The sequence below is a fragment of the Haliotis cracherodii genome, unplaced genomic scaffold (assembly GCF_022045235.1).
Source record: "Haliotis cracherodii isolate W230 unplaced genomic scaffold, xgHalCrac1.p SCAF_5, whole genome shotgun sequence".
NCBI lineage: Eukaryota > Metazoa > Mollusca > Gastropoda > Lepetellida > Haliotidae > Haliotis > Haliotis cracherodii.
In genome coordinates, this window is record NW_027266308.1 from 65,510,743 (window position 1) to 65,523,858 (window position 13,116).

Consider the following 13,116-nt stretch of genomic DNA (forward strand, 5'->3'; position numbering starts at 1 on the left):
AGTCCTTCTGTGAATGGTACAGATACTAAGACATATATACCTTCAGTCCTACAGTGAATGACACAGATACTAAGACACAAATACCTTCAGTCCTATTGTGAATGACACAGATACTAAGACACATCTATCTTCAGTCCTACTGTGAATGGCACAGATACTAAGACATATATCTTCAGTCCTACTGTGAATGGTACAGCTACTAAGACACATCTATCGTCAGTCCTACTGTGAATGACACAGATACTAAGACATATATCTTCAGTCCTATTGTGAAGGGTACAGATACTAAGACACATCTTCAGTCCTTCTGTGAATGGTACAGATACTAAGACACATATACCTTCAGTCCTACTGTGAATCGTACAGATGCTAAGACACATCTATCTTCAGTCCTACTGTGAATGACACAGATACTAAGACACATATACCTTCAGTCCTACTGTGAATGACACAGATACTAAGACACATATACCTTCAGTCCTACTGTTAATGGTACAGATACTAAGACACATACACCTTCAGTCCTACTGTGAATGGTGCAGATACTAAGACACATACATCTTAAGTCCTACTGTGAATGGTACAGATACTCAGACACATACACCTTCAGTCCTACTGTGAATGGTACAGATACTAAGACACATATACCTTCAGTCCTACTGTGAATGACACATATACCTTCAGTCCTACTCTAAATGACACAGATACTAAGACACATACACCTTCAGTCCTACTGTGAATGACACAGATACTAAGACACAAATACCTTCAGTCCTACTGTGAATGACACAGATACTAAGACACATATACCTTCAGTCCTACTGTGAATGACACAGATACTAAGACACAAATTCCTTCAGTCCTACTGTGAATGACACAGATACTAAGACACAAATACCTTCAGTCCTACTGTGAATGACACAGATACTAAGACACATATACCTTCAGTCCTACTGTGAATGACACAGATACTAAGACACATATACCTTCAGTCCTACAGTGAATGACACAGATACTAAGACACAAATACCTTCAGTCCTATTGTGAATGGTACAGATACTAAGACACAAATACCTCCAGTCCTACTGTGAATGGTACAGATACTAAGACAAATACCTTCAGTCCTACTGTGAATGACACAGATACTAAGACACATATACCTTCAGTCCTACTGTGAATGACACAGATACCAAGACACAAATTCCTTCAGTCCTACTGTGAATGACACAGATACCAAGACACAAATTCCTTCAGTCCTACTGTGAATGACACAGATACTAAGACACAAATACCTTCAGTCCTACTGTGAATGACACAGATACTAAGACACATATACCTTCAGTCCTACTGTGAATGACACAGATACTAAGACACAAATACCTTCAGTCCTACAGTGAATGACACAGATACTAAGACACAAATACCTTCAGTCCTATTGTGAATGGTACAGATACTAAGACACAAATACCTTCAGTCCTACTGTGAATGGTACAGATACTAAGACAAATACCTTCAGTCCTACTGTGAATGACACAGATACTAAGACACAAATACCTTCAGTCCTACTGTGAATGGTACAGATACTAAGACATATACCTACAGTCCTACTGTGAATGACACAAATACCTTCAGTCCTACTGTGAATGACACAGATACTAAGACACAAATACCTTCAGTCCTACTGTGAATGACACAGATACTAAGACACAAATACCTTCAGTCCTACTGTGAATGACACAGATACTAAGACACAAATACCTTCAGTCCTACTGTGAATGACACAGATACTAAGACACATATACCTTCAGTCCTACTGTGAATGACACGGATACTAAGACACAAATACCTTCAGTCCTACAGTGAATGACACAGATACTAAGCCACATACAAACATACACACACATATACACACAAAGAAACACACATACGCCAGACACACAGACATACTTACACATTCACACACCGGCCCACACACGCACGCACGCATGCACGCACGCAGACACACACACACACACTATAAATACACACAAGAAAGACAAACAACGCGCACGCATAAGGCACGCACAGCCACAGACACAGACAGACCAACGTACACACTGACTGACTGAGTATGGTTTTACGCCGCTTTTAGCAATATTCCAGCAATATCACGGCGGGGGACACCAGAAATGGGCTTCACACACTGTACCCATGTCGGGAATCGAACCCGGGTCTTCGGCGTGACGAGCGAACGCTTTAACCACTAGGCTACCCGACCGCCACACGTACATACACATAACAACGCACACACAGACACATTCACACACGCAAAGATACACACGCGTACTTTTCTCTATTATATATAGGATCTGCCCAGGACCAAGTTAGGTCTCCGGTCTACAGTTTCATCTTTCACACTCACACACACACACACACACACAGAGTGAGAGAGAGAGAGAGAGAGAGAGAGAGAGAGAGAGAGAGAGGCGGGATTTACAAGTGTTCCCGCTTATCTGCCTGTAAGTGTCTGCACTTTTCCTCCTCGCTGGGACCCACGCCATTGTGTCAACACCACGCTCCGCTGCCCAATCACAGAAGATCCTTCTTAGCTGTGACGTCACAGAGTCTCGTGACTATTATTGATCAGCAGCTGTTTTTATACACAATCGGGGCACTAAGTCAGCATATATGCCTGAATGTCGTTGCTCTGTCCACACACACACACACACACAGTCTGTCCGGTCAGCTGTCAGGGGGATACTGCTTTTAAAGCATTATGATGACATCACGTTGTTGTTGTTGCAGTTGCTTGTGAGTCAGAAATTCACTGGCCATTCTGATAGTGTAGAACTGACGCAACCGTAGGTCATTATGCAAAATTGTAGAGTGAGTGAGTGAGTTTGGTTTAACGCCGCTTTTAACAGTATTCCAGTTATATCGCGGCGTGTCAGCTTAATGTGGGAGGAAAGCCCGAAGTGATGCAGGTCTCAGACGTTTACCACTTCGGTGAAACCCACGAGCACGGGTATGGTGCTGACAAACCTAGAAACATAATCGGGGCGAACCGGGATTCGAACCCACAATCATAGGTTTCTGGCGTGCCCAAGGGACGCAACTCTGCACAGCGAATCGCGGCGCCTTAGACGACTGGGCCACCCGTGCCCCCGCAAAATTGTAGAGAAATTATGTACTAGTGAGTGAGTTTTACGCTGCGTTTTACGCTGCATTCCAACAATATCACGGCGGGGGACACCAGAAATGGGCTTCACACTATGTACCAATGTCGGGAATCGAACCCGGGTCTTCGGCGTGACGAGCGAAAGCTTTAACCACTAGGCTACCCGACCGCCCCTAAATCATATCAACCACAGCATGGTTTCAGTCGGAAATAATCTACTTCCGGAATAAGCAGATCCTCATGATTTCTCCACGACTAACACTTACAGAACACCGCAACACTCTGTGATAATAGCTCATTAATCTAATAATGTTATCATTCGGACGAGTTCATTCGGAGGAATACTTACTACGTATTAGAAGGAATATACAATTAATACTATATAGTTGAAACGGCAGCATGTATAGTGTCGGAGTATTTCAAGGCTGTAATACTATAAGTAATAAGTCGTGTTATTTAAGGATGCTAATTAATCAACTGCGCACTGGGTGTACCCCGCGGGTACGTCATCTGTAACACGTCCATGACGTCATAAGCAAAGGAACTAATAAGTATGTGTCATATTTTGTGACTGATTTATTAATGTCACTACCGGATGTGGAGAAAGTTAATGACTTCATCAGTAATCAATCGTAATACTGGCTTAAAACTGTGTGCTTTTATATGAAATTGGTATGTCATTTCATTTTGGATTATGCCTGTATATATACGTGTTCACGATAAACCTACTTTTTATAAACAGTGCATTAATTTTTGACACATTTACATACAGGGTTTTAGTAGGGTTTTATTAGGGTTTTATCCGTTTAACCGTGGTTGTATTCTCTCGTAAGGAAAAGTTTAAGTTCAAGGATATCGCTGTCTTCTTTCGTGTATGACTAGGTGGGGTAGCCTAGTGGTTAAAGCGTTCGCTCGTCTCGCCGAAGATCCGGGTTTGATTCCCGACATGGCTCCAATGTGTGAAGCCCATTTCTGGCGTGCCCCGCCGTGATATGGCTGGAATATTGCTAAAAGCGGCGTAAAACCATACTCACTCACTCGTGAGGGAGTGACTAGTGTGTGAGTTGGGTTTTACCCTGCTTTAGCATTATTCCAGTTTAAACACTTGTCAGCTTTAAAGTGTGAGGAAAGCCCGAAGTGATGCAGGTCTCAGTCTTTTACTTCTTTGGTGAAACATGTGAACATTGGTGTGGTACTGTCAACCCGAGAAACATAATCGGGGCGAACCAGGATTCGAGTCTACAATCATAGGTTCCTGGGGTGCCCAGGGGACACAACTCCCCACAGCGAATTGCGGAGCCTCAGACGACTGTGCCACACATGCACCACACACATGTATATAAATGCAACTTACAACCTCCACATACATATCAATTTATGAGTTTATAATTTGCCAAATTAGTTAATATTTAAAATCAGTTCCCTATTAACAAAATCAATAAACTCTGTCATCATTGTCATGGGATCAATATTTGACTTTGCAACAAAGTGAGTGAGTGAATGTTGTATTAAGCAGCAGTCAACAATACTTCTGGGTGCCTTAGTACAAAACAATCTCAGCGCTAAGATGATCGTCAGCCTATGTTAAGGTATGGGAGTTACGATTACCTTAGCGCTAAGATCGCTTTGTACAAGGCACCCAGATAAATTACGGGGTGACAACGTAGTGATTAGACATCGTATTTAGTGAAACTGGAAGTCGATTTTCTCGATGTAGCGTACGGGGCGGTCGGGTAGCCTAGTGGTTAAAGCGTTCGCTCGTCACGCCGAAGACCTGGGTTCGATTCCCGACATGGGTACAATGTGTGAAGCCCTTTTCTGGTTTCCCCCACCGTGATATTGCTGGAATATTGTTTAAAGCGGCGTTAAACCCAACTCACTCACTCACTCACTCACTCGATGTAGTGTACAATTCGACGTGGTTTGTGTGTCAACTGATACACATGGCCCCGACTGTAGGCTTATGTATTCCGCTTGTCTCGAACTGCGGGTAGTTCGAGTAAGTCGAGTTAACGATTGTACACAGTTCATCCAGTCTAAATATAGCCCAGATTATGTAGACTTGTTATTAAACGCTTTAGAAGAAAAAAAATCGTTCTGGTATTCATTTAAATGAAACCTGATACCCACTATAGTGTATGGGAATGTACACTGAGACGTGATCTTGAATCAGGACAGATAGAGCTATCAGTCGCGGCTGTCTTTCAACCGAGCGGCCCCCACCACACATGGATACGCCAGACACGTTGTGGTGGGTCGAGGTCAGGGTAGGACTTCGGTGATTAATACCCGCCAATTTATCACTGACTCACACACGGGTGTAGATGTGTGTGTAACTGGTGACATCATGGCCACAGGTAAACATGACTGTCAATATTTCTACACACATGTTTACCTATATTGAGATTGTGATACCTACATTAACCTATATATGCGTGAAACTTTAAGGCATACATTTATACCTACGTATATGGTTTTATCTACACATATTTCGATATATTCATTTGAAATAACCGTATTCTAGGCCTAGACACATATGTCTTGAAGTGAGCACTACTGTTACAATATAACAAAATCGATGTGTTTTAGTAACAGTTGCGAGCTGTTACCATGGTTACCAAATTCACAAAACACACAAAACTAAATATTTACAATATTAATGGGATGTTATACTTAATTGTAAAATTGATTTGAAATAAAATATAACTGAAAATTAATACTTACAATATAAATGGGGATTTATATATTTAATTGTTAAATGTTCTTGAACTTAAAACTAACTTAAAAATTACACTGTGCACAGTTGTTTCAAACACAAGCTGGTACACGAACATAAAGTCTTCAAGACAGCTTAATAATTGGAGAAAAGAGTGAAAATATAAGGCTTGAAGACTTTGACGCCTGGTTCTTAGGCGTCACACCTTAATAGTTTCAAGGGTAGCGGGGTAGAATAGTGGTTAAAGCGTTCGCTAGTCACGCCGAAGACCCGGGTTTGATTCCGCACATGGGTACAATGTGTGAAGCCCATTTCTGGCTATCGCTTTGATATTGCTGGAATATTGCTAAACGCGGCGTCAAACCATACTCACTCACTCACTCGCTAATAGTTTCAACGTTTTACATGTACTTGTGTTTGTTTGTTTGTTGTTTAACGCCACAATCAGCATTATTCTAACCATATGACGGCGGTCTGTAAATAATCGAGTCTGGACCAGACAATCCAGCGATTGACATCATGAGCATCGAACCACGTAATTGGGATACGATGACATGTATCAACCAAGTCAGCAAGCCTGACCATACGATCCCGTTAGTTGCCATTTACGACAAGCATGGGTTGCCGAAGACCTCTTCTACCACGGATTGTGTACTTGTGACAAGGCTGTGTACACATAAGAGATCCTCATCCGGTTTCTGTGTCTCAAGTCATGAGTCATCGGACAGATGTCATTCATTACCAGCTGGAGGACTGTCAGAATCAGGGTTTTGTATTGCAGAATTACAAGTCGTAAATAACGCCCACATATTGTATTTAAGAGCAAATGTTCTATGATCCTATGATCCCCATATGATATGTGATCATGTGTGTGAATCTCAAATTCATTCTGATTTTATTATTCTTCGGTGGGGTAGCACAGTGGTTAAAGCGTTCGTGGCCCTTGTTCGATTGTCCACATGGGTACCATGTCGCGATATTGTTGAAATATTGCTACAAACTGCGAAAACCAACATTGGTTAATATTCACATTGGTCTGATCACATTGCACATTCCTCCCACATCAAGCCTACACGCTGTGGTAACATCGCCGAGGACGACATTTCATTCATAACATGTGTCAAATCACTGGTAGCATAAGACTGATTGTCCTGTCGCTTGTCACAGACGGATTCAGGTGTGTGTGTGTGGAGGTGGGGACTCTCCTCCCCCCTTTTGAAAACCAAATGTAGTGTGTTGTAGGCAGTATGATTATCTGAGAGAGGATTTTGATATTTCTTGTAAAAATGCTGGATCCGCCCTTGTTATGTCCATATACAGGATAATGCGTGTTTGACGCGTGAGTAACTTTTGTTCAACGTAGTTTTGTACAATACCAGCCTTTCAAGTATATCACGTCTGTCAGCTAAATGTCGGAAGAAAGACCAAGTGTCGCGGATCGTAGAAATGTTCCGCTTTGTTTAAAATCATAGCTTTTTACTCCGGTATGATACCTCTCTGAGAAAAAACGTGACCACACCCTCCATAGAAGGTCACGTCAGTCTAAACGAAGGATGCTCAGATTCTACAGCCAATCAGGTGTGAGCTTACTAAAACGATTAGGCTTCGTTTCATTGTCAATCCGATTCTGAAATTTTAACTTTAACAAAAGACAAAAACACAGACCAAGCCTATCACATCGATGGTGTGGATGCCACTGGGTTCAGAAACGACAGGGTGTATAAAATATCCATAGCGTTATAACGTTCACGACATTAGTTTTTACATTCGAGACTGGCCGTTTAAGTTCGGTTCCGAGATACAGAAATTCGATATGTTGGTCTCCGCGCTTCGCTCACTCGTCCCAAGAATCATAGACCTCCACACTGATTGGTTCATTGGAAAGTTGACGGGTTTTATGGAGGACAATTTTCCTCATGCAGAAAGGTATGGTATGTCTGATTTCAAAGAGATGGACACTTTGGAAACCTAACAGATACAGCTCACCGGCCAGTATTCAATATCCAGACAAATGTGGTATTCGAACCAGCGATCCTGGCAAGGTTGGGCCTCTCAAATTTGCACAGCTATTGTTTTTTTGTAGCTTACTGCACCTGTGCATTTTAATGCAACACGTATCTTGACCACACACATGTTGAGAGGTGGCGCAGTCAGGTACGGCGTGCCTCTTTCCTGTTCCATGTGTCAATTGATTTACACATGCTTCAACACAATCGGATAACACTTTAATGTTGTTATACGATACTTCGGGAGAACGAAATACAGTTTCTCTGTACTAAGGATAAGTCTCGTGGAGACATGGGTGTATTCAATGAGTTACCGTTACACGACTATCGTAATGGCAGTATTTAACATTAACGATCAGCGGGTTGTTCTGACACTTGTTGGCGGAAGGGCGGTGAATGGTAGATCGAATCTAAAACCCTGTAATTAAACTGCATGTTTTAACCCAAATAACAGACTTACACCATGGCCTTTTGTCATTACTAAATGAAACTTCACAGTAAATATATGAATGGCGTGTGATGAGAAGGCTATATCAACTACTGTAGATGCTGAATTGTATGTGTTGAAATGTACGTGCTATTTAAACTGCAGCTCTTTCCCCAGCTGTTTCCCCAGCTGTTTCCCCAATTAGTGAATATAATAGACCGTAGTCAATGAATTATTGTAAATAAATAGTTTAGTCGTGCCGACTATTGTCTGCGTGCGTTCATCTGATGATGATGATGATGATGATCAATATCAGCATTCTACACTCGACAAGAGACGTGTGAATATCGACAAAACCGGTTTTCAGTTCTCCATAACGAAAACACGACCTTCTCTGAACTGTTCATCAGTGCCACATTACATGTTACTGAGTAAGGTAAACGTACATGTTACTGAGTAAGGTAAACGTAAATGTTACTGAGCAAGGTAAACGTACATGTTACTGAGTAAGGTAAACGTACATGTTACTGAGTAAGGTAAACGTACATGTTACTGAGTAAGGTAAACCTACAAGTTACTGAGTAAGGTAAACGTACATGTTACTGAGTAAGGTAAACGTACATGTTACTGGGCAAGGTAAACGTACATGTTACTGAGTAAAGTAAACGTACATGTTACTGAGTAAAGTAAACATACATGTTACTGAGTAAAGTAAACGTATATGTTTCTGAGCAAGCAAGGTAAACCTACATGTTACTGAGCAAGGTAAACCTTCATGTTACTGAGCAAGGTCTTCTTACATGTTACTGAGCAAGGTCATCTTACATGTTTCTGAGTAAGGTCATCGTACATGTTTCTGAGAAAGGTCATCTTACATGTTACTGAGCAAGGTCATCTTACATGTTACTGAGCAAGGTCATCTTACATGTTACTGAGCAAGGTCATCGTACATGTTACTGAGCAAGGTCATCTTACGTGCTACTGAGCAAGGTCATCGTACATGTTACTGAGCAAGGTCATCTTACGTGTTACTGAGCAAGGTCATCTTACGTGCTACTGAGCAAGGTCATCGTACATGTTTCTGAGTAAGGTCATCGTACATGTTACTGAGCAAGGTCATCTTACATGTTTCTGAGTAAGGTCATCGTACATGTTACTGAGGAAGGTCATCTTACATGCTACTGAGGAAGGTCATCTTACATGTTACTGAGCAAGGTCATCTTACATGTTACTGAGCAAGGTAAACGTACATGTTACTGAGTAAGGTCATCGTACATGTTACTGAGGAAGGTCATCTTACATGCTACTGAGGAAGGTCATCTTACATGTTACTGAGGAAGGTCATCTTACATGCTACTGAGGAAGGTCATCTTACATGTTACTGAGCAAGGTCATCTTACATGTTTCTGAGTAAGGTCATCGTACATGTTACTGAGGAAGGTCATCTTACATGCTACTGAGGAAGGTCATCTTACATGTTACTGAGCAAGGTCATCTTACATGTTACTGAGCAAGGTAAACGTACATGTTACTGAGCAAGGTAAACGTACATGTTACTGAGCAAGGTAAACCTACAAGTTACTGAGTAAGGTCATCGTACATGTTTCTGAGTAAGGTAATCTTGCATGTTACTGAGCAAGGTAAACGTACATGTTACTGAGTAAGGTAAACGTACATGTTACTGAGTAAGGTAAACGTACATGTTACTGAGTAAGGTAAACGTACATGTTACTGAGCAAGGTAAACCTACATGTTACTGAGCAAGGTAAACCTACATGTTACTGAGCAAGGTAAACGTACATGTTACTGAGCAAGGTAAACCTACAAGTTACTGAGTAAGGTAAACGTACATGTTACTGAGTAAGGTAAACGTACATGTTACTGAGTAAGGTAAACGTACATGTTACTGAGCAAGGTAAACCTACATGTTACTGAGCAAGGTAAACCTACATGTTACTGAGCAAGGTAAACGTACATGTTACTGAGCAAGGTAAACCTACAAGTTACTGAGTTAAGTAAACGTACGTGTTACTGAGCAAGGTAAACCTACATGTTACTGAGCAAGGTCTTCTTACATGTTACTGAGCAAGGTCATCGTACATGTTTCTGAGCAAGGTCATCGTACATGTTACTGAGTAAGGTAAACGTACATGTTACTGAGTAAGGTAAACGTACATGTTACTGAGTAAGGTAAACGTACATGTTACTGAGTAAGGTAAACGTACATGTTACTGAGTAAGGTAAACGTACATGTCACTGAGTAAGGTAAACCTACATGTTACTGAGTAAGGTAAACGTACATGTCACTGAGTAAGGTAAACGTACATGTCACTGAGTAAGGTAAACGTACATGTTACTGAGTAAGGTAAACGTACATGTTACTGAGTAAGGTAAACGTACATGTTACTGAGTAAAGTAAACGTACATGTTACTGAGTAAGGTCATCGTACATGTCACTGAGTAAGGTAAACGTACATGTTACTGAGTAAGGTAAACGTACATGTTACTACATAAGGTAAACGTACTGAGGAAGGTCATCTTACATGTTACCTAGCAAGGTAAACGTACGTTACCGAGGAAGGTCATCTTACATGCTACTGAGCAAGGTCATCGTACATGTTACTGAGCAAGGTCATCTTACATGTTACTGAGCAAGGTCATCTTACATGTTACTGACCAAGGTCAACTTACATGCTACTGATGTACGTCACTCGACTGGTAACTAAAATAGGCCATTTGATTGACAACTAAGCAAGGGCATTCGACAGGTCTCTTCGCCAATTGATTTGTTTCAGAGAAATGTGATATGACACTCAATTCAGCAGTATTGATTGTTCACTACACTGCATATGTAAGTAATTACATGTATTTGGAACCTATTACTTTCTCTGAACTCATGACTGAACTCTACATATATTATTTTACCCAAACCAAACAAACATTCTATTAGCGATTATTGCACGGCGCTTGGCGCTGTGCCTTATTTGGGGCCATGGGGGTATGGGCCATGGGGATGAGTAATCGTTGGAAAGATGTAACCAAACTTTCAAAAGAAACTTTATGTTTGTCTCACATATGTATAATAATATGCGTTCATACGAAATACTTAAATAATTATGGCAATATTCTTTAAAACATTCCTAACTGCGAATTATTACATTAAACAGGTTTATTGTATTTAGCAACAGTCATAACAGGGAGCTACACCCTTTTCTAGACTGGTTTACCTGCCCTAGAGTGCTTGCGCTTCTCGCCTGCAGCCGTTTTGAGGCGAAGGTCAGGGTACCAGTCCAGCTTTATCGGACCTTTTTGCCCATACAGTATTTCGTTGAGGTGAAACGTTGGCCCATTTCCGTGTTGTGGGCCTGCCTGTCGAGAGGGTCGGGAACAGGCCTATAGCATATCGCTATACGGAAAACGTTAATCTAGTTTCCGTGTAGCGATATACTAGCACTTTTTGACAGTGTGAATAATTGAATTGTCAGGCTACAGCAGAACACATATCAAGTAACTCTCATAGAGAATATGGTTCATGGTTAAATATAACAAATGCACTCATAACGCTGTGGGTTTCAATATTAACAATATCTGCATGTCTCCATGTGCACATCTACTGCATTATAAAATAATATTACAACATTGAAGCATATTACTTTGAAAAGATTAATCATGAAAAAATATTAATAACTTTACCACTGTAGATATATGAATGTCAACAGTATCATGTATACCACTATGATTGTATCAACTTAAAACCCCATGTTCCTTGAAAACAATAACAAATGCTTCAGGTAGTCATTCTTGTGAAAACGTATTGCTAGTTTTGTTTCATAAAATGTTTGTTGTCTACTTTTATATTTCATACATTTTTAAACTGAAATGTGCCATATTCTCATTCCTGATTCTGAAGGTACCACATGCAAATTACAATATGTTTTACATTGTGGGTTACACATGTGCGCTTTGTGAGTGAGTGAGTGAGTGAGTATGGTTTTACGCCGCTTTTAGCAATATTCCAGCAATATCACGGCGGGGGGACACCAGAAATGGGCTTCACACACTGTACCCATGTCGGGAATCGGCATGACGAGGGAACGGTTTAACCACTAGGCTACCCGACCGCCCCTGTGCGGTTTGTGACAGTGTAGGTACTTACAGGTAGGTATGCTACAACATTTATTTGCCCCGTGTTGACCTTCTGGATCAAAGTTATCCAGTCATAGTTTTGTAATTAAGACAATATATCAGCTCAGACATGATGTCCTTACTGATCAACCTCTGGTCTAATTTACGTGAACTGTGAACAGCGCCCCAGATTGACCTGGACGGTAGAGGCACACCTGGTTGATGACTGGGCCGCTATCAGTTACCTGATACACGGATAGGAGGTCAAACCTCAAGTGTGTGGCCCATTACACGTCGCTTTTGATTCATAACTGACTCACTAAATCGGGATGGGGACCTCTTCAAAACGGAATCGAATATTTTTTTTCAATTTGTATTTGTATAATGTAAAGACTGATTCAGTGTGTCGCATGTTAACATTGCTGTAGGTGTACGACATTTACGTGTCGCAATATGGGAATATTAAACACATGTGAAGTGACAAATACCATGCGCCTGCCCTCCATTTTTTGTAAAAATGATCTCTGAGAATTTGCTCGACATTTGAGGATAACCAGATTGTTGAACATGAAGAAGGTTCCAAAAATATTTCAAATAATCCTAATTTATAAAGTCAATTTTCTATAAAATGTATCAAAAGTATAGAACATCATCAAGATTATATTTCGACAAAGCATAGTTATAT